The 23,307-nt window shown below is 49.3% G+C and overlaps 1 protein-coding gene across 4 annotated transcripts in view; it reads left to right on the top strand.

Moving 5' to 3' along the window:
* Positions 1–23,307, top strand: part of GLI2 (GLI family zinc finger 2) — a 239,832-nt gene that overhangs the window by 99,781 nt on the left and 116,744 nt on the right. The window contains exon 1 of one of the 4 annotated variants that reach the window (XM_036236017.1): positions 15,544–23,291. The exons of the other annotated variants lie outside the window; for them this stretch is intronic. The gene's annotated coding sequence lies outside the window, so the exon portion shown is untranslated. Of the gene's footprint in view, positions 1–15,543; positions 23,292–23,307 lie in introns of those variants that run through there. 4 annotated transcript variants of the gene reach the window in all.

A 23,307-nucleotide genomic window follows, 5' to 3' on the forward strand; every position in this document is an offset into this window, starting at 1 on the left:
TTTTTTTTTTATCCTTTCTTCTTTTCTGTTCTCCCCAATGAAAGCATATATCATAAGTCCTGCTTCAGTTATACCCCATGGGTTCTGGTATATAGCTATTTTATTTTATTTTTAAATCTTAATTTTTCTTCAATTTTGGAAAGTTTCATCTGTCACCTCTTCAAATTATGCTTTTCTCTCTATTCTCTTCGTTCTCTCCTTCTGGAACTTTCTCATTCTATCCTCCATGTCTCTTCAGCTTTTTTTTTTTTTTTATTACCCATCTTTGTTATCTTTCTGTTACACAGTTATTCATCTTCTCTTAAACTGATTTTGATGTCCTTTGTGGTATCTGCTGACTCTTGGTCATGGGTATATGCGTGTGTGGGTACATTTTTAAATTTTGGATTGTGAATAGAGCTTTATCTGTAAGAATCTGTGGCCTAAGTTGTTTTCCATATGGCTCTGCCAGACTCCTCAGGACTAACACAGGTGTGGGATCAACTTTGTATTTTTTTTTAATAGTTTGGAGGTTACTGGACCCCATGGGGACTGTAAATATTAACCGTCCCAAAGAGAGGGCAGGCAGGTAGTTACAGATACTCAGAGGAGACTTTTAAAAACCCTCCACTCATTTCCCAGGCACAAGTATAATTACTCAGGCATTCTTGCTATGACCCTGTGCAGGTAGGCACTGAAGAATGTCCAGCCTGTAATCCTCCGGTGGTCTTGACGGCACGTGGGGGTGGGTTTCAGTTCCCACTTCTCATTTTTTACGGGCTCCAGGTCTCCCAGTCTCCCGGTCTCCCGATCTCCCGGTCTCCCGGTCTCCCAGTCTCCCAGTCTCCTGGTCTCCTGTCGTCTCTCCGCATTGTTGCTAAAACAGATCACTGGGTTACATACAGTGAGAGGCCCACTCCTGGGTCTCCCAGCATCAGCTCACATGGGCTGCTTTGGTCTTCAGGTTTCCTCTTGGTGTTCTGCCCCCGGTGGTCTTTTCTTGTCAGCCCAAATGTGCATCTAAATAGATATTCATTGTATTTATTGAACTGGAGAGCTTTTAGCTTACCTTATCAGGTCACTATGCTGTTGTTTTTCATATACAAAATTAAAGGTAGAAAATGAGATTGAGGGGGCAATAAACCCAAGGGAAAGAGCTGTAATTATCATTCACTCCAGGCAAAAGACCCATGAAATGGTCAGTTTTCAGGGGAGCAAATTCTTGGTATCTGCTTTATTCCAAAATCTACTGGCTGGGTCATAGGCCTTCTTGGATTGAGACCAAGGCTCCTTCAGACATGTCACACCAAGGAAGCCCAACGTTTCAGGTTGTGACAGGGCCTGCTGAAGATAGGGGAGGGCCCCTTGTATCTCATTTCAACCTCGTCCTTGCTGAGTCATCTTTGCAGGTCACGTGATCATTCTGCGAGTGCATCCTTCTCTATAATAATTTTGTGGTAGTGATTCCCCGACATTGAATTTAGGGGTTTATGATGCTGACTTCTTAATCATTACTTCCTGAATTTCTTGTGGCTTCATCCAAATAGTATTTACTGAGTGTTTGCTTAAAACATTTCTTCATTACCTTTGGTCCGTCAGGTGCAGGGAAGCCAGAGAAGAACTGACTTACCTCCCAGCCTGTCCTAGGTGTTGTGGGGTCAGTGACTTCATATAACCCCGTGCAAAGCAGCGTGTAGCAGGTGTGCTAACAGAGGGGCCAGCTGGGGTCTTCTGGTCCTGGGTGGGGAGAAGGGGTCCAGTGAGCAGGGGGTCCCGTGACAAAGCCAGTCAGGAGGGAGAGAGAGAGTGCGTGCGTGCGTGTGTGTGTGTGTGTGGTGTGGTGGTGGTGGTGGTGGTGATGCTGCTGCTGCTGCTGGTGGGATCTGGGAAAGATAAATATAGCCCCCACCCTCTTCTTTGCTCCAGTTTACCCTTTTATCAGGGACAGTTGGATGCATTTGGCTCTTTGTTAAGTTTTTGTTGTTGTTGTTGTTGTCATTGTTTTGTTAACTTTAATGATTCAAAATTCACTAGTTACAAAAGTAAAAACATCTTCCTCCCAACCCCGTCTCCTAGCCAGCCGACTAGTTCCACTCCCTGGAGACAACTGACATCTCCAGTTTCTCACATATCCTTTGCGAGATATTCTAGCTGTATACACATAAATAATACATATATTTGTGAATATTTATATATGTGTTCCTATCTATAAATTCACACACACACATACATATATATGTTTTTTAATGCAATTGTCGGCATCTTACTATTTTTGTTTGACAATGTATCTTGGAAATTGGTCCATATGAGGACTGAAGTGCTTCTTCATTTGTTTTTATGGCTGTTTGGTATTCCATTATATGGACGGACCGTAATTCATGTAACGAGTCCTTCTCTGATGGATATTTAGATTTCCAATCTTCTGCTATTTTCGAACAATGCTGTAAGAACTCGTCTTGTTCTTGTTACTTCGTATATTTGAACATATTTTTAGGGTACAGAATGCAGTTTACAGGGAGCTCCTAACTTCTGAAATAATAACCAGTGGTCCAGGTCAAAGCTACTTGGTGTGGGACAGGCCTTGGCCTCCTGAGCGGCCTGTGGGCTGAACTTACAGATAGAGGAATTTTCCTAAGACCTTCATCCACTAACATGCAAGTACAGTATCTGAATGAGTGATTGAAAATGCTTACACCTAAGAGAAATTAGTTAGTAGAAGGCATAGGAAATAGTCTTGTCAGGTTTAGAGATTATCTGCAAATGAATTCAAAGGGCCTTCTAATTGTATTTTAAATGAATATATTCTATGAGAACTGCTTATGAGACTTTCAGTGGTCCAGGAAGAAATCTAGTTGAGATTCATTCAATGAGTTGTAAAACCTGGCTCACCAAATTAAAGACGAGATATATGATGGCATTGAAATAATGTGAGCATTAAATTTGGTAGAAAGTTCATTTTTGATCTAACATAAGAGAAGACATTTTTTGTTATTAGCTGCTGCATATACCTTTAAACAGAGGCTTGCCTTTCATTCTTATATTCCAGGATGCAGTGACAGTGAATGATAGCATTTACCGAGCTTGTGGTCTGGGCCAGCCTTGTTTCCTCTTTACTCTTTTCTGGGATGCTCTCATCCAGTCCTCCCAACAATGCCGTCATCACCCCTGCTTTGTAGACAGACACCTGTGGCTCAGGCGGTGACATAACTTTCCCAAGGTCCCACAGCCAGGATTTATACCCAGGCTTCTGGCTGTGCTGTGGAGAGCTAGGCCCCTCACCATGACTCCCCAGGCCTGCTCAGGACCGCGGCAGCAGGACCCATCTGAGATGCAAGGTGGCAGGTTTTACTAGGATCTGTCTTTCCTTATAGCCGTGCCAAGTCCATATTTTGCTGTCAGTAAAAATAATTTCAGACAAGGCGTCAGAGCTTTCGTTTCAGGACACTAGGTTTCCTGTTTCTTCTTGGAGAACACTTTGAAAAGGAAACAAATACAACACCTCCATGTCAGTTAGGGTCACAGTGGGGTGACGGGAGGGCCATGATGCTGAGGGTCCTTGCTCAAGGTCCAAGGGCAGCGTGGGGCTTTAGCAGGGAGGAGCAGCACAGCTCTTCTGGAGCCTGCCATGTAATTTCGGGCTGGGCCTGTTTCCCACTCTGTGACATGAGGGCTAGGGTCCTATCCGATGTCACACAAGAGCCTGTGTCTTTCCTGGCAGGGTGTGCTTACCATTTCCCCCAGCTCTGAATCAGTGGTCAGTACACTTGTTCTGTCAAGAGCCAGATAGTAAATATTTTAATCCTTGCAGGCCATACACATGGTCTCTTTCTCAACTACTCACCTCTGTAGCATGGACAGTGCATGATCCAGCAAAGCTGTGTGCTACTAAAACAGCGTGGATGGGGGCAGATTTGGCCCCCGGGCTGGAGTTTGCAACTCCTGCTCTAATTGACTAATGACATTAGACTTAATCTACGTAAAATTGGTGACTGCAGCCCTGCTTGGCTACAAACCCCATTTCCCATGTCTCCATGGTAGGTGTCCACCCTCTGCCCAGACCCTTCACTACCAAGTGCAGTGGGAGAGCACTAGCTGGGGAGGCAGAAGACCTACCTCCTTTTCCCCCCTATAAAATAGAAAGGTTGACCGATTTCCCAAAGGTCCCTCTGAGCTCCACAATGTTCTGATTTTAGTTAGAAGGGAAATGAATATTCTCTTCCCTGGAGGTTGTGGGTTTAGACTATGTCTTTGGTCACCAAGACAAAATGCTAAGGGTAATTTTGTGTTGTAATCTATACCTCAAGAGGCACTTACCCTCTGGGACACCCCATTTTAGCAACACTCCCAAACCTTTAGGTGCCAATTAGGTAGGTGACTCCCTTGGCCCACATAGTGTCATGAAAGATTTCTTGGTGGTCCCTGGTGAGGAACATGTGAACCCTCTCTCCTGTTCTCCACCTCGAATTACCACCTGCATAACCTGGCGAGGGGAGCAAGTGAGAAAAAAATGGGGGAAAGTGGTGCTTTGGAGTTGCAAACAGTGCAAGGCTTCATCATCCCCAGTACCTGTCTTTTGGTTGTTACTGCTGCACTAGGAGGAAACATCTCACTCGAGAAGCCAGATAAATCAGGCCTTTCGTGCGTTCCCTGCTCAGCTGGGGCCCAGAAACGCCCACGCTGGCCCGGCCTTCTGCCGGTGCTCGCACACTGCAGCTGCCAGTTGGCTGGGGTCGGCTGCCTGTCTTGTCCTCAGACACCCCACCCAGCCCTGGGTGGCCTGGGGATGGGAGGCGCGCTCTCTGGGAGAGCTGGAAAGTTGTTGGGCGCTCCAGTCGGCTTCTTGTGCTGACTTGGCCGATTTCACCGCTAATGAACTTCGGACAAAGATTGGACCCTGGGAGCTTTAGTTTCCTGAATTGAATCATGGAATGAGTGATACCTGCAGGAATACCTAGATTTTGGTGGTAAATCATGTACTTAGTAAATATTTATTGGGTTGCAGGCACTGTGCCAGCATATATATATAACAGTTCGAGAGAGGTTGTTACTGAGGTTTTTCTAATTGCCAGGCACCACCAGGCTACATATCACACAGATTAACACATATGACTCTCACAACTCTCTCCATTTTACAGATGGAAAAACAAAGGCTTAGTGGTATTATCTAAGGTCACAGAGCTGGTTAGAGACAGAGCCAGGATCTGGGCCTGGCTGATGCCAGAGTGCGTGTCATTGGGTGACTACACCTTTTTCCAGGTCCACTAGGGCATGTCCTTGGTGGAGGCCCAAGCACGGGCTAGACCCACCTGGGTGCTGTTATTTCAGGTGTGTGCACAGTTTAGATTGTCTCCAGTTGGCAGTTCACTTTCTTGCTGTGGGCCAGCCTCCTTCCACTTTCCCGAAAGCCCTTCATTTGAGCCATTCCTCTGGATCTGGAGATAGACCCAAACTGTGGCTCTGGACTTTCCATGCTCCAGCCATTGGCAGAGAAAGGTTGTGTTCTGGGCTCCATTTCTGGCTATTCTACAGAGCTGCTCAGAAAAGGTTTTCCAAAAACCTTCATGGGCCTTCACCATGACTAGCTAGGTCTGGGAGAGGCCCTGGCCTAAGTACTGTTCAAGAGAGTGCTCTCCAAGGGCTCTTCATAGCTTGCTGGGCCTCTGGCTTCCAGGAGGTTTGGGGCAGGCTGAGTGCAGCCCAGGTGGTAGGACTATGCTTGTTCTTCAGGCCATGAGAGGCCGGCACCTCCCCAAGACTATCTCCTGCCACCCCTGGTCACACCAAGGCACCTGTCCTGCCCACCCATTCCAGGCCACCCTACTGTGGTGGTCAAGAGGGAGGAATAGCAACACTGTTGGTCCCCTGAAGGGTCTGACCCTAGGAAAGCAGTGTTCCAGTCTTGGAGCCAGACCCTCAGGGGCTTGGTCCTTGGCCTTCCCCCTTCAAAGTCGATGAGCTTGGGCAAGTTACTTCATTTATATTTTCTTACCTAGAAGATCCATGTCCATAGACCTGCATCTTAGAGTTGCTGTGCAGGTGGAGGGGCCCATGGTCTCAGAGGAGTGATGGAGCACGTCTCCAGTCCAGGCCTTGCACAAGAGCCGGTGCTGCAGAAGTGTCTGTTCCTGGCTCTGATCCCCGGACCTAGCTCCTTGGAACAGACGCGGGTGTCAGCTGTCTCCGCAGCTCCTTGCAGGCCTGACATGTGGCCAGGGCTCAGCCTGCTTCTGTGTAGTCTCCAGATGTGGGGTGGTGATGGTTACACCACCCTGACTGTCCATGCTTCTGGGGAACTTTGGACAGGTAGGGTGGCCAGTTGTCCTGATTTGCCCAGACCTGATGGCATTCCTGGGACAGTTCCGGGCAAACCGGGATGAGTTGGCTACCCTGTGGCAGGCTGGCCCTGGGTCCGGTTGGTTTCTTTTAGGCCCAGTGCGCACAGTGCTGAGGACTCACACTGCTGTTAGGGGCCCACAAAAATGTTTTAGGTTTTTTTTTTTTTTTTTAAATAAGAAGTCTGGATTATATTTATTTTTAAAATAAGACATTTGTTTTATGGAGGAAGAGGTCTGCAAAGGCTTAAGTGCTCCTGAGGGTCATAATGCTGCTGTGGGGAAGATGCTGCCCCACAAATCCCCCTGCCCCCCAGGTCTCTGTCATAGGACCAGGAAGGAGAGGAGATGGCCAAAGAGAAAGAGCAAGGGGCACGCGGCCACCAGACACCCAGGCAGCGGGGTTGTCTCAGAGGTTCCAGTGGTTTCGGAAAGGAAGTGATAGCTGTGTTTCTGGGCCTGCCAATTCTAGAACTTTGAGTGAGAAGTTGATGATGGGGGGTGCGGTAACTGGGCATATCAGTGTTGAAAGCTGCTGAGCCCTCCCCAGTGAGCTGGGAGAGTCTGGTCCTTAGATGCTCCTGCTTGGCTGTGTGGGGGACAGGAGTGGGAGTTCCTGTTTGGAGCCAGGCGGTTGATTTGATCCAGCTGAGGCTAGGACCCAGCTTGGAGGCTTAGAAGGCACTTGGGTCCTGGCCAACTCCCCTCCCCCACCACATGTTGCTCTAAAGCCCAGAAAGGGGGAAACCCACTGAGGGGGGTGCAGCAGATGTCGCAGCCCTGCACCGTGCTTCTTGTTTATCTTTTATTAATGACAGGCGCTTGGGGGGGGGGCAGTGCTCAGAGCAGCCCTTATAACAAGCCAGCGGCCAGAGAGGCTTTCCTCAGAACCTGGAGGAAGAGGGAAAGGCGTGAAAAATCCTGGCTACATCTTGATGGAGCTTGTAGGGCAGGCAGCTCAGGGCACACCTGAGCAAGGCTTTGGGACTCCTGGCCTCAGAACTTGGGAGGAAAAAGCTTCCTCAGCTCCAGACCCAGCCTCACAGAGCTGCCTGGTGGAATACCCCTGGAAAGGAGAGGACTGGTCCCTGGCCTGTGGTTTGCACCAGTGATGACTAGGGGTTCCTACATCAAGAATTCCTTGATGTCTAGAGTTATGCAGCCCCACCCCTGTCTTATCTGGAGAGGTCCAGACTGGAGAGGTCCAGAGCAGTGACTGTCACACAGTGAGTCAGCAGCAGGGTGGGACCCAGCACCCTGACTCTGGTCTGGGTTTGTCTCTCACTCTCCAGCCTGTCATTTAATTTTGGCTGGAGGCAGAGTATTCAGGACAGAGAAGTTAGGTCTGTATTTCATTGTTCATCCTATTCTTGGCAACTTTTGCAGAGAGACCTGGCAGGAAGAGGACACTGGGGAGGGAAGATCTGAAGGAGAAAGAAGTCTCCTTGGCTCCTTTGCCTTTTCTGCTAAACATGGTGGCAGTTCTGCATTTCCACTAAAAATAGCTAGTCCTCTGTCAAGGCCACCCACACTGATGAAGTGGAGACTAGGGAAAACAAGATGTGGGCCTTGGGTCGAACCTTGTAGATGGAGAAAGCTCACAGGTGGACACATTCATTGTGAGAGAGGATGCTGTCTTGGAAGACCTGAGTGGGACACCTACCTTTCGGTGACAGTGACAGGACTGAATTCTCAGTCAGGTGTTCCTCTGAGTTGCTTTAAGAGTAGTTGGATGACAGGTAAATGGTTAAATGAAATGTGGTCTATACATACAATGGAATATTATTCAGCCATAAAAAGGAAGGAGATTCTGACATATGCCATAACATGATCGAACCTTAAGGATATTGTGCTAAGTGAAAGAAGCCAGTCACAAAAGACAAAGATTGCATGATTCTAGTTATATGAGTTACCTAAAATAGTCAAATTCATAGAAGCAGAAAGTAGAATGGTGGTTGCCAGGGACTGGAGCATGGGAGAATGGGGAATTATTGTTTAATTGGTGCGAAGTTTCAGTTCAGGAAGATGGAAGCAGTTCTGGAAATGGATGGTGGTGATGGTTGCACAAGAATGTGAATGTTCTTAACATTACTGAACTGCAGCCAATACATATAACATTTCTTGTTATATGTATTTTACGATAGTTAAAAAATAATAATTAAACAGGAGTTGGCCCCTCTCTTCTTCTTGACACCCCTGTGGGAAATGACTAGTATCAGGTGTTTGTCTTTTATGCCGTTAGTGTTGATGATAATTAGATTCTTCTGTAGAGAAACTAAACAGACTCTCTTGGGCTACCAGGACAGATCAAGTGGGTGTTGGGCCCCAGAGCCAGGACTCTTGCACTCTGGCATTTAGGGATCCCCCAGTGGACCAGCTTAAGCTTCCACTGGACAAGCCTCAAACAGCCGTGCAGAACTTCCCGACATCTTTAATGATGAATAGATGTCCAAGGTTTAACTGATATCTGAAGAAAGCCATCTACAATGTCAGCATAGACAATGGGCAAAGTATAGTCCTCAAAGAAACAGAATTCAAGAAGAGATGAAAATTTAAGTGGAAAAATAGCTCTCCTGTTGGTATCCTCAGAAAGATACAGCATTATATTCATAAAACAAGAACAAGATGCTATGAAACAAGAATATTCAGAGGCTAAAAAAGAGCTTTATATTAAAAATATAGTGGTAGAAATAAAAAATTCATTAAAGGGATAAAAGGTGACTCATAAATTTGGAAAAAAAGAATGTAAAGGCAAAGGGAAGTATGAGAGGAAAATGAGAGAAAGCTAGAATATTAAGGCAGGTGATTTAGTGTATAATTAATGGAAGCTCCAAAAACTGAAACAGAAAACAGATGAGAGAAAATTATAAAAGAATTAATACAAGAAAAATTATAAAAGAATTAATACAAGAAAATTGCCCATATCAGAAGGACAAAAATTCTCACATTAAAATCGTCTTCAGTGTGCCTAGCACTTGAAAAAATCCCATTTATGTTGGTGAAATTTCAGATAACCAAAAATAAACATTTCTAAAAATTTCTAGAGAATGGGAAAAAAAAAAACCAGATGGTCTATTGAGGTGGGAGGATCAAACCGTACCACCCTCTTCATCAGCAGCAGCCCGCACACGTAGACAGTGAATGCCCTGGCAAGCATGCATGAAATTATCAGAGTGTCAGCCTGTCACTCAGGTGAGGGATCTTTCCAGTCATGCAGGAAGGAATCAAAACTTTTACCTCCCACACATCTTTCTTTAACAGTTACTCAAGAATCCTCTGATCTAAAGTGAGGGAGTGGATGAAGGAAGGGAAGACCCGGGACCATAGCAGGGAGACTGACAAAGAGGAAGTGATGGCAAGGCCCAAGCTGTGTAGCCACCTCCTGAATCAGCGCAGACATACAGGGGATGAGGGACCCAGTGGAGCTGGAGAAAGGCATCAGCAGAGATTCTACGTGCCAGGAAGTACTGAAGGTCGTGTCATCATTACACCAGGACAAAGGAGCGGCCTTACACACAACTTCCTGTGTGTTGGAGAGATTTAAATGAATTGAGTTGTCCTCTGTATAAATAACTAACATATCAGAAACACTGAGCTCATATGATTAAAGAATTAAAACATGATGTTTTAATGTATTCCTTTTATAGATCACATAGCTTTTGGAGAAACTAAAAGTAGAAAAATTTTAGAGTTAAAAGTAGGTGCCTTCAGATCGCAGGGACTGAATTGTTGCTTTTCATTATAATCCTGTGTGATTTTTTAAAAAATCATGCAGAATTGCCTAGATTTTTTTTCAAAAAGCCAAAAAATGAGTCATAAAAATTAAAACGAGACAGCGTGAATGGGCCACAGTCTGCCACGGGAACTCATTGGGATAGACCCAGAGCCCCAGGGTGGCCACGGAACCACTGGCTTAAGCCTATTGGTGAGACTTGGATGGGGTGGGGCTGGGCAACCTCCCCAGTGAGGAATTTTTAGTTGTGTTAGCTTTCTCTGTTTGGGTTTACTTTTTTGGAAAACAGGGATGCAAAAACACAGCCAGTGGGCCCCAGGTGAGTTCAGAGCCAGTGGAATGGTAGTGGTCTTTGCATTTGGGAATAGTAGTGGTCTTTGCATTTGGAGAGGCTCCATGAGCACTGTTCCCTGAGGTATATGTACCTGGCTCCTCCTCTGAGATGCAGCCCTGCCTGGGAAGCCTTTGTTGGTTAGGGGCTTTTTAGACAGTCCTGGGAAGACCCACAGATAGGCTAGGCCTGGTTCCTGTCCTTGGGGCCTATCTTGAGCTGAACTAACCATAAGGGGAGGCGGAGTGGGAGGACATCTATGTGGAAGTCCTCATACAGTTCCAGAGCGTGGAGGGCAATGAGTGCCAACAGGGCAGTGGCAGTGGGCAGCGAGCTAAGCCATCTCAGTCCCTGTTGCCATGGAGGTCCTGGGCCCACCTCTGGGAGGGAAATGGACAATCTACAAGTAAATGCATATGAGACAATTCCAGTGAGGGCTGTACAGAAGGAAATAAAGAAAGTAGGGTTTGAGAGAGTGACAAGGAAACTCTCCCCACTGGGCGTCCAGGAAGGCCTTCCTGAGGAGGCAACGTTTGAGTGCGGAGAGCCGTCACGGAATGAGCCTTAGGAAGAGGGTTTGCTGAGAATCTCTGTGGGGATGGGCTAAGCTGAGCAGAGGCCCCCCAAATATGTCCAGTGGGAGGGCAATACACTGGTCAGTTCAAGAGTGAGTGGAAAGAAGGTCCATGGGGGCCTGAGGAACCTAGAACGCCACTCTGAGAAGTTCTAGAGGAAGAGATCCCAGTCCCAGAGTGGGCGGGTAAGATTCTGCAGGGAGTCTTGGCAGTTCTGGGCTTTGAGCCCAATGTCCCAAGAGCCTAGAGGACATTCTCCTGCATGGAGAACACTTGATGGCAAATCCCGAGCTTGGATTCCTACAGGGGACCTAACAGAGGAGAAGTGCAGACCAGAGTACGTGCAGTTGTGCCTGCTCTGCCCAGGCCGGCGGAAAACAGACACAGACACGGGAAAGCTCTTTCCTGTGCAGGGAGCATCCTTTGGGGACCCATTTGTAGGGCCAGCTCTGTGCCAAGCCCGACTGGGGCCATTTCAGGCCAGAAGAGGTGCTAAAACCCTCCCTGCTCCTGCCAACCCTTGGCTGGCACTAGAGCCAGGTCTCCACTGGCATCCCAGCCTCAGACGGCATGCTGTGTGGGCACCAATGAAGTCAACACAGGACTGAAGGATGAGTATGTCTCTGAGGAATGGTGTTTGGAGCCGGCGTCATTGTAAACATGCACAGCAGAGGCAGCTTTTCCAAGACTGATTTGAGGAAGGCTTTTCTGCCTGCAGACACCTCTCTGCCTCCCCAGCCCACTTGAGGCTGAAGCCTGGAATTCCACCATTACAAATTCATTCCTTTGGTTTGGAATACAAACATCCCATTGAGGAGGTGACCCTTGAGCTCACGGTACTGAGCAGGCTTGGCAGGGCACCAGGGCTTTGGCCACTCCATGGAATAGCCAGCCAGCACTGTGTGCAGTGCATCACGCTCGCTCTGGGTGTGCAAAGCTGGATCAGACTCTGAGGTATAATGAGCGCTGTGAGAGAGAAGAAGCCAGAGCGGGGGGAGCAAGAAGACTGCTTGGAATGGAAACTGCACAGGCTGAGGGCCTTCTAGCCTGGCCTCTTCCTCGTTGTGTGCCCTCAGAAAAATCCCAAGCTCCTTGCCTATCTGCACCCCACTTGTGCTCACTCAGAGGGGCTGGATAGCACCTCCTTTGCAAGGTGGTCAAGAGCCAGCACTGACCTGGCCCACGGAGGGTGTTCAGTAGCATGGGATGATATGCCACGCCTGTGGCCTTCCGGAGAAGTGGCATGGGTTAAGCCAAAGATGAAAGGATGATTCTCAGTGGGACAAAGAAGGCACGAGTGTGGAGACTCGGGGCTGCTAAGATCAGGGTAGTTTGATCCAGGACAGAAGCCGGAGATTTGAGTTCAGAAAATGACCTGCCATCTGGTCGGCAGAGACTGAGGCCTGGGCAGGACAGGAGAGACGCTGTGAGAGTGGCGAGGAGTCCTGGAAGGAGATGGAGGAGCAGTTTTGTGGCTCAGTTCCACCATCAGGTTGGGGTAGAAAATTCTTGCTGTAGCCTGGTTCAGGTCGTGGGCAGGCAAGGCCCAGGTGGACCCAGGCCCAGGTACGGGGAGCACTGAGACCAGTCTCCAAGGACTGGCGTGGAAATGCAGGGCTGTGGTTTCTAGCTGTTAGCGCTTTTGTTTGTTAAAGTATATTGAGTCAGTAGACCTTTGTCTAGCGAGGAAAAGACAAGAGAACCTGAAGGTGGCATTGTCATGTCTTTCGGCATTGTCCGATAAGTTTACCCTGTGCTACTCTGTGCTACTCTGAGTGGTTGAAATCGGGAGGGAGAGGACCATGTTTTCTGCATGTGTGTGCTGAGCCCCTCTCCGTGTCTTCCCAGGAGTCAAGGGCTCTCTTCTGGGCGGCTCGCTGTGATCCTCCCTCCCAGCATCTGTGAGAGATGCTGGCTTGTGTCATGGTCACAGGCGTGGGTGTCATGGGCCTGAGGTCCAGGGGATGCAGTTGCACAGCTGTGGTGGTGGCGGGGGCAAGCTCATCTGTGACAGTGAAGGAAACAGGCACTTCTTGTCCGTAGTGGCTGGTGGCTTTTCCTGAGCCTGTTTCTGACTACTGCTTCATTTAGTCAGCATTTACTGAATGCCTTTTGTGTACCAGGGGTTACACTGGGGAATAAGACAGATCCCTGCCCTCAGATTGCTCACAGTCCGGTAGAAACAGACTGATCAGGTGTGTACACAGTTACAATGTAGGAAAGTAAGAGCAAAGAGAGCCAAAAGGCAGTCCGGGGGGGAGGGGGGTGGACCCTGGAGTCAAGGAAGACTTCTTGGAGGAGGTAGAGCCCCAGCTGAGTCTCAGGTCGACAAGGAGTTTGGCAAAGTATTCTAGGAAAAGAGGATAACAGGTATGAAGGCCTAGGCGCAAGCCAGCATCCTTGCAGGTCTGCAGGAATCCTCCTTGTCCTTTTGGTCCTCCTCAGGCCCGACCTCCAGGAAGACCTGCCTGCCAGCTTCTTCTGGGCCTTCTCTGAGGGCTGGAGGCTGTGTCACAATTGCCATACAGTCCCATTTCAGTGAGAGTTCCAAGGGGTACTGTTCTCAGTGCCATCGCTGAGTGTGTGGCTCTCTCCTCCCCCGCAGATTATGACAGTCAGATGAAACCAGAGTCCCTGAGCAGCCACGAGAATCCCAAAAAGTTACAGCTGCATAAAGGGTGGGCTATTTTTCATGTCACCCATTAGCTTGATCTCCACTGCGAATGTTCTCAGTTTTTCCATTTATAATGTTGGGACACATCTGCGGATGAGCAGAAGCCAGAAGGAAGGCATGTCTTCCAGAATTGACTTTTTGAGTGCCTGGCTGTTTGCTTAGCCAGGGGCGGGGGTGGAAGTGTAGACTTGGAATGGGGCTTAAAAGGCTGAGGTCCCAGATGATGCTGATACAGTGGGCTTGGGACCACACTTGGACATACCCTGGCTTAGCCCCATGCTGGATACTCGGGAACTCCAGGGCCTGCAAGGGGTAAGTCCCTATCCTGGGCTGGGAGAAGCAATGCCCACAGCCCCCCAAGGGACAAGTTCTCCTTGAGGCCATCAGCAAATGACTCTGACTTCCTCATATGCGAGGAGCTTTATCGATGCCGGAATTTTTAAAAATACAGCACACCAGGAGAGGAAAGCATAGTACCCAGCAGACATGCAAACTCACATAGATAAACCATTTACATTTGATTAGGAAGGTCCTACAGCAATGAATTTGAGCAGACACCACTCTGTGAGAACGTGGGTCCCTGGGACCTGCTGGAGGGGTTCTTGTCTCCAAGCTGCCATTGGCAGTGGCCCTCAGCCTGGTCCACTGTGGTTGTTCTCATCCTCAGAGTTATCTTCAAAGCTAGTGAGTGAGCCTGTCCAGGAAATTGGTCACCGCCACACTCAATTTTTACCCAAATGGCCTATCCAGTCAGGTCATCGTCAGCACATGTCTCACATGAGGGCTGTATCTCTAGTGCTCTCAGATTTACGGAATGAGTAGGGAGAAATGAAAGACACCCTCAGAATGCCACTCTTTCCCCATCACTAAGGATGTTCTCAGGGTTTGGAATTAGTCCCCAAAGTGTGGGGTTCCCAAAAGGTTGTTCCCAAACGCAGTGAACTGGGAAGGGATGAGGTCTCCCAGGTAGGGCGATGTGACAGCAGTACTGTAAACTAACGTTTCTTACGGTTCTAGGCACTGCTCTGTTTTACATGCATTCACGTATTTAATCCTTCCCACCGCCCTAGAAAATAGTCTCATGGTCCTCACTGGAAAGTTGAACAAATGGAGACTGAAGAGTTTGTGCAACTGGCCTCAGGGTCCCACAGCAGTAAGTGGTAGTGCCAGGCTTCCAACCCTGGCCATCTGACCCCAGACCGCCTCTCTTAACCCCTTTGCTAGACTACCTCTACTCTCATTAAGTTACGCATATGTTCTATAACACTCATTCAAGGAAAGCGAGGTCCATTCTTTAAAACGACACCAGCCACCATTTGTGCAATGCCTACTTTGACCAGCTTTGTCTCAGATCTTTTTGATGATAGCAAGGTCATTGTACTTGTCCCCTCTCCATTTTACAAAGGGGAGATTGAGGCCTGAGGAGGTGGGTTATTTAAGCAGGGCTGCAATTTGAACTCAACCCTGGGTTGATGACTCCAGAGGCTGGGCTGTCCCTGCCACCCATCCATCTTGTTTTCTGCCACTTTAAGCTGAGAAGCTCGAGGAACGTCCTCCTCCCCTTTCTGCTCCCTTTGCTTCCTTGGGGCTCCTCTCATGATACTGCCCAGAAGTGTTTGAGGGCATGGGGCTGCCTGCCTCAAGCATCTCAGATTGTGATGCTGGCTCTGGTGGCTGGCCTCCCAGAATTGGAGCCCTCGTTGCTGCTCAGCTCATCACCCACTGTTGCACCTTTCCAGCTTCTTCCCTCTGGGCCCCACATCAGAGTTTAGGCAACTCACATGGAAGGTTGTTCCTGGGCCAGGATGCAAATGGCCCTTGGGTAAGGTAGGCTGGGCAGAGATTTGACCATCAGGGATCTCATTCTAAAATGGATACCCCCCCCCCCCCCCCGCACCGACCACCACAAGTCCCTCCTGCCCTTGGGCTGTGCAGTGCCTGGGCCTGGCTTTGGCCCAGGACTAACCACTGTGTGAGGAAACTGGCCCAGCTGTTCATGGGACCCCCTACCACTACCACCAGCACCAAGAATTCCCAGGACCTTCTAATCCTCGGGGTCTTGCAGGCCCAAGCCCTATGTCATTATACCTGCTTGTCCCCTGCTCTCCCATTATTCTTTAGGCCAGTATTTTCCTGGACTGCTTCTGTTGGCTGTCTCTGCATTTCTCAGGGGCATCTGAAGAAGCCTCGGTGCCTGGCAGAATGGAGATAAAAATCCAGACAGATAGTCCCCTGATGGGTAACTCCAACTGTTGGCGAGTTGGCGGACCTGGCTCATTTTCAGGCCCAGAGGGAATAAGCTGTCTTTGAGTTGAATGGAGCCCAGGAGCTCTTTGATTTATATTGAGGTGGGAGCTGCCTGGGCAGGCAGAGGTAGTAAATATGTGAGCTGGGGGCTGCTAAAGATGGGGTGAGAGGGAAAGCTCATCCCTCTGTGCCTTCTGGCTGTGCTAGTCTGAAGACCAGGGGACAACTTCATGATGCACTCCGAGATGTGCTGTGAATCTTAGTCTTTGAAGCTGCTGATGGTCTTCTGTGGGCACCTGCAAAAGTCCAGAAGATCTGAACCAAATGACTATGGAGGAGAGGAAAGAGAAGAATGAAGTAGGGTTGAGAGGTAGAGACAGAGAAAGGAGGAAATGCCCTGACTATAGAGCTTCCATTTACCCACACATCCACACATAGACACACATGCATGCACATACATACACATGCATGCATGCACACACACACATCCTTCCATCCACACATCCACCCACCCACCCAGCCTCCTATTCATCCACTCATCTATCAATTCACCCTATACTCCTACTTCTCTAACACATTTTTTATCAATCATCTATTATGTTCTTGCCGTTTCTATCCAGGTCTCACCTTCTGAATGTAGCCCTCAGTGGACCAACAACTTCCTCGCTATGTCCTGATTTCTTTTTGCACTCATACTTGATCATAACCTTTGGCCTTTGCAGATTCTCCTTACCATTTACTTATGCTTCTACTTGTTCCTCGGTGGGACCCACGCAGAGATTGTTAGGCCCTTCACTCAGAGTCATGTTGCTTCTAATTCTCTTAGAGCTCTTCTTGGAGGAGTCGCCCAAAGCATCTTTTGTGGGTTGATGGAGGAGTTACCATAGACACAAATTCCTTGAGATTGAGATTGCCTGATGTCTGTCTAGAATGTTGAGGTGGGCCGGGAGTCACATTGGTAAGCACCTGCCAAGTCCTCTGGGCAGGTGGAGTGGTGCAGAGCACGGTGCTGTAGAAAGAGCCCATGTTTGGAGTCAGGCAAGGGTGGGATTGATTCCTGGGGCTGATGACCTTGGATAAGTCACTTAACCTTCCTGAGGTTCAGCGTCTTTGTCAAGAAACAAGATATAAACAAATCTGTGCAAATTCAAAGTGCATGCAGGCACTGCACGTGGTCCCTCACAAGTGGTCGGTGGGTGATGCCTTCTCCCATCACACCATGCCATAGATTGGCGAGTGCTCAAGGCCTCCTCTGACACCCCACTTCCACCTTGTAGAGCTGGAATGGGCAGAGCCAGATTAAGCTTTCTGAGGATGTAGGACTCCTGGGCCAGGACCAAGCCATGAACAGCATTGGGCAGCCTCTGACTTTTCTGCCCACGGCTCTCTTCTGGTTCTACCCTTGTCTCATCACATCTTGCTGCCTTCCCTCTTGTGCCCTATAGTCTCCTGGGATGGTCGGGGACAGAGAGAAGCTGCTGAATTGCTGGAGTGCAGGATGTCTTGAATCCAGCCTGTTGCCCTCTGGTACAGGCCCTCTGTGTAGCCCAGTGGCCAGCGGGTTGGTTCCCAATACCTGGGAGGTGGCAGAGGTGAGCTGGGAATGAGAAGACTAGGAGGCGAGGGCAAGAAGCTCAGCTCTGGGGAAGGCATGCAGTGCTAGGGGCCACAGGCACTTAATCAACTGAATTCCCTCTGGCCCCTCCCTGACTCCATTTATTACCTATTAAATAATTATCTCATTTGGAAAGTGTTTCTTAATGTAGGGCAGACTCCACCCCGAGGCACGGGTTTTGCAATGGATCATCTCCTGCGTATTCTAGGCTCAGGCAGGACTGGAGTGTGCTTGCCCTGACTGTGCCTCCACACCAGGCTTTGCCAAGGCACCACAGAGTGGGGCGTCACCGCCCCACACCTCAGGATGTCCTGGCTTAATAGCCTCATTACAAGGATGTTTTTCAACAGTCTTCTAAAGGCTTGCCCGAGGCTGGGCCTCCCAAGTTACTTGGTATTTTCTGGGACACTGCCCCTGCATCCCCCAAACATCTGGCAACGTCAGAGATGGGAGGGGTCTTTGTCCTTTTTATAGGTGAGGACACTCAGGCTCAAAGGGGGCGGGGGTCACCCTGAGGTCACACATTAAGCTGGTTATAAAAGCAGAAGCCCAGGCCTTCTGCCTGAGAATCTGGAGCTCTCTGCTCTCTCTGTTCCACCCTTCCTTCATCTTGGAATGTCGTGGGCACCTGAATGCGGCCCTTCCCCACTCATAGGAAGGGGCCGTTTTCCTGAAAGCAGAGCCGGGAAGCTGTATTGGCTGAATGAATGAGTGATGAATGAGGCAGCTAAGCCTCACAACAACCTCATAGATTATCCCCCTTTTTTTGTTATTAAAAAGTTATACATGCTTTCTAGAACATGTGCAAACAGTACTGAAGCGCATATAGAAATGCAAGTCTCTCCCTACCCTGTCTGCTCCCAGAGGCCAGGCAGATCAGCTGCAGTGTGGAGGACGGATGGGGAGATCGATGAGGTTTGTGAGGATGTTTAAGGTCCTCCAGACAGGAGGCAGCGAGAAAGGACCAAGCTCATCTCCTGATCTTTAGCTGAGATGAGACTGAGTGGTCAACCTGTGGCCAGGAACATCTGTCTTCTTCAGCTCCACAAGATACCCCGAGGCATGGCTCCGGTCCTAGTGACACCAAGAGCTGTCATGACCACTGGCACTTCATGTCCCACCTTGCCTAACCTAAGCTCGTTTGCTGCACAGTTGGGCTTATTATCTTTGCCTCACCTTCACTGCAGGTCCTGAGAGTCACTTGAGCCCCCAGCCCAGGTGCTGGAGCTGCCCGTGCTCAGGCCGCTGTCAGTGACCCTTATAGAAGCTCAAAAGCCTCCCCTCAGACTGGGCCCATGTTAGGACTTTGGGAGCGGAACTTGGCAGCAGTCAAACTGTGATCTGGAGTGGTTAGGGGCACTCCGGACAGGTGGCCAACTTGCAGGATGATAGTCAAGGATGAGTGTGGAGGGATCCAGGGTGGGCATTTAAGGCTGCCATCCTGGTAGGTGGAAGATGTGTGAGAGCATGGGTATAACTGGTTTGCGTTGGGGAAGGGTCTTGTGGAAGAAGCATGTGCAGGAGGGCCCGGGATGGAGCCTTAATAGGGAGTCAGCGAGGGCTGTTAATAGGGAGTCAGCGAGGGCTCTGGAGCAGCGGAGGGCCATCACAGGTGCCAGACACATGGCATGAGGAAGGAGTCAGACTTTGTCACTCAGTTCCCTGCGGCCATGGAGGAGTTACTCCACTTCCAATCCTGTAGAGGTTAATGTTCCTACCTTCCTGGACTGTCCTGGAAATTCAAGCTGATTCATTATGGCCCCTGATGCAACACCCACAGGCGGTGAGTGTGCAGTGATGCTGGTGATGTAACTGATATAAATGATGATGAGTGAGGCTGAGGGCTGGACGACTGGGCCCTCAAAACCTTGTACCCCAAATAATAACTGTCATTTATTGTGCAACAGCTGTGTGATGGATGATGGGTTAAAGCTCTAAATTCCTCTCTGCACAAAAGGCTTCATCATCCTCATTGTACAAATGAGGAACCTGTTGTTCCTGATGTCCCCGAGGGCACATAGCCTGGAGTGATGCAGCCTGGATGCCATCCCGGGGCTTTCTGTTCTTCTCAGATCCTGTTCTTCCAGGCTTCGGCGATGCCTGTAGAACAGTGCAGTGGACATAGAACCCTCCATATGTAGTGAATGCCAAAGTGAGTTTAAAACACAAAATGTACTAGCTGGCTACAGAAGCCTGGGAGGCTTCCTGCAGGTGTTCTCTGGGGCATTTCCCTTGCTCCAGGCCTTGCCTCCCTGTGATTCAGCTCTAGGTGAAATGAGCTTGGGAGGGGATTCTGGTGCTAGGCTAGAGCTGGAGCAAGCCAGCCTGTAGCTATCTGGGTTCCTGTCAAGTCCTTTTGCTCACTTAGCTGCTTTTGAAAGCAGTCATGTTGTTCGGTCTCTAAGTCCAGCCGAGGCTCAGACCCCTTAGGGTCATGGACACAGTGGATTGAGGATGCCATGGTAGGATTAGCTCTCACTCCTTGATGACATTCTCTTGCTTTGCTCACCTTGGGGAAACCTGGGCCTGCTGAGTTGTTAATAGAGATGAAAAAGGCATAGCCTGTAGGCCCTGCGCTGCCCACCCTGGAAAGACGACTTGCCCACCTGCCCAGTAAGCAACAAGATGCTCACTAGCTGGCCCGTCCATCCCACAGACTCATTACTGCATGCCCACAGAGGAATTGCAGAGCCAGGCAAGGATTGTGTCTGCGGGCTCCAGCAGCTTGGCGGATTTCAATGAGATGATCGCTTGTCATTTTTTATTAATGAGCGAGTGCCTGATTCATTATACATCTGAGGGGTGAGCCACCCCAGATGGGGAGAAGAACTCGGAGACACACAGCTACCACAGAAGGAGTGATGTGACCCCGTGAGCAAGTCTTTTCTTTCTCTTTCTCCCCAAAGTAAACAAGTAAGAAAAGGCACCCGTCTTGGGCAGGCAAGGCTCTAGCGTCCTGCTGCATGATGGCAACGGGGAGGTAGTCTGGTGGCTGGATGATCCCTTAACCCAGGACTGTGGATCTTGGGGAGTTTTTTGTGACTACTCTTCCCTGTTCTCTCCTGTCCAGAGTCTCTTGCTCACCTGCACCTTGGGGAGGAAGCAGGAGGAAGCCAAACCCCTTAGTCCAGGACTCTAGATGAAGGGAAGTCATGGAAAGAGCAGATGTCTATGCAGGAGACCTCAGAGGTGACCTGGAATGAACTTCAGGTGAACTCTGGCTCCCAAAGGCATTATTAAACATGGAAGAAATGCCTACATAGGGGATGCCTCCTAACAACAGAAGGACATAATTTACTTACCCTTCTGCCAGTGCACCACTGTATGCCAGGCCTTGTGCAAGGTGCTAAGGACAAGGCAGTCCTCACTCTCTGGGCATTCCTAGGAGTCCTGGGTCTGTCCTGTCATCCAGCTGGCCATGGGATTTCAGGCATTCCTGTTTCTTTACTAGTGTGCTGAGCAGTGTCCATCCATCTGCCTCTTCCATTGGGTGGATTGGCAAAAGCTGATAGAGCCAGAAGCCCTTTTGTAGTTGTGATGAGTCTACCATAAGCACTTAGCGTGCAAGTGGGCTGGCCAAGGGTGTCTTTCCCAGCAGGTGGGGCCCAGCTCTTGTGTTTCAGATATTTAAGGAGATGCACACTGTCTTATTCATCATTGCTTCACCAGTGCCCTTGCTGAGCAGGAACTCCACAATTCTGAGTAAATGAGGGGATTTTTAACAATCGGGATGAAGTGTGCGGCCTAGCCGTGATTCAGAGAGGGGCTCCACTTGGCCCAAGACAGCAGTAGACTGAGGCCTGACCTAGAGCTGATAAGGCACATTATAGGTCATTTGCACTCTCTGGAAGCATGAAGTTGTAGCCTATGTGTCTCCTTCCCCTCCCCACCCAGAGGAAAGAGAGGCCACCCCTGGCCCCCTCATTTGCCCGTGAGTATGAAGTATGAGAGAGCTTCATGAGAGCTCTGCTGCTTACTAGCTGTGTTCGTCAGTGAGCCTCAGTTTTCATCAGTGTTAACAGAATTTGCTTCTTCAGACTATAAGATGACGGGAACCATATAAGAAGCCTTTGCTGTGGCTGGGCCGCAGGAGATCCTGGCTTAGACCACTTGCAGCTTGGCCTTATTGAAGAAGAGGAAGTATTCTTGCCTCAGGTCAGCAGACCAGTGAGAAGACTACATGCTCGTTGGTGGGTCAAGAGGGGCCGTTGGGAGACCTTGGAAGCACAGGCCTGCTTTGAGTTCCCCTGAGAGAGCTGTCACTGGTACTTCTGCATCCACCCGCCACCGCTCTGCACCCCCAAACCCGCCATGGCCCCAGCCAACACCCGCATTGTCCGAGGACTGTTCTGGCCCAACAGAGCCTGCCTGTTCCCCCTCAACTCTGAGATTACACAACCCCGGCTGTGGAATCCAAGCCATCTCTGCTTTTATGATGAGCATCTGCTTTGCTTCAAGTGCTAGGACTTACCATGAATAACACACAAGTCTTTATTCTGTTTTAATCATATGCTTAATGGCTTTTAGTCTGCTTAATTGCTAGTATTGTATTTTTAAGATAGAGGTTTTCACTGCAAGTGTGTACTATTTTAGCCATACAATGGGTTACCTTGGCAATTGCAGGCTAACCAGGAAACCTACTAAGGGCTAACCTGGGAACCCACCCACTGTACATTATTTTGTATGGGAAAAATGTATTTGAGCTCCAAATCATTGATTTATAAAATACGAACTTTGAGAACAGAGCTCATTTGTAAGTGGAACAGCCTGCATTCAAAATAAAATAAAGGGGTCTGATGTGTCATGTCCCTCAAATGTACACATACGCCCCAGGGAGGCCCAGCCAGGAAGGTTTGTGCTCAGAGGATAGTGGATTTAGAAGGGCCCAGGAGATGCCAAGAGCAGGAATGAGGGTGTGTGCTAGACCTGCAGGCATATTAGGTCAGTGAAAATGCCAGTTTGGCAGCAAAATAGCCTGTATGTGGGAGGCAAGTAGAGAATTAGATTCCCAAGGGTAGTAACTAGATTTGGTTGTCATTTACTGGGCTTTGGGGGAGCCAGAGCTTTAGGGTGTGGAGTACTGGTGTCAGAGTGACAGCCTGTTGGAGGAAGCTCCATGAGAGTAGAGTAGGGTCGGGAGGCCAGCTGGGGACACTGGTGGGCTGCTGGAGTCCTCCTTCACGGGACCTGCACACGCTTCCGAGGAACATGGCTCTGGTAGGCTGGGGAGAGCACAGAGGCTAGCTGCAGCCATGGGTTTGTTGCTAGACTATGTCTGTTTTCCACCTGCTATCTCCCAGGACAAAGCAGCTCAAAATGTTCCTTTGGGCCTATGAGCCCTGCTCTGTGTAGACCCGATGTATCTGAAACTCTGAGGGGAAGAGCGGGGGAGGGATAGGGGTTGGTTAGCTAGACTTTCCACTTACAAATGACAGCTCTACCCTGTCTTACCTGGGAAGGTCATTAGACATAGCATGGCTTTTGTGCTCTCTGGGGACACTCGTAAGTCACAGAAAGGGATTTCTTTAAAGCCCCCTGGGCCTGGCGGAAAGAGTCATGAGTCATGGCTGTGTGTGGAAGGCCTGAACAGGGGGAGTGGCAAACATCTTGGGAAGGCTTGTCTCTGGAGATGAATGTGGGTCCCAGAGAGCAGCCCTTTCTGTGGAGCTTTCATTGTCAGGGTTGAGCCGGAGCAGTCTCTTCCATATCAATAATGACTCCTCTGGGCTCTGAACACTCTCCTGGGAAACTGAGGGGCAGGAAGGGCAAAGACGTCTTGGGATTCTGCCACTCTCGCTGCTGTCTGTGAGTAGTGTGAGGG

This window comes from Rousettus aegyptiacus, unplaced genomic scaffold (assembly GCF_014176215.1).
Source record: "Rousettus aegyptiacus isolate mRouAeg1 unplaced genomic scaffold, mRouAeg1.p scaffold_m13_p_2, whole genome shotgun sequence".
Classification (NCBI taxonomy): Eukaryota; Metazoa; Chordata; class Mammalia; order Chiroptera; family Pteropodidae; genus Rousettus; species Rousettus aegyptiacus.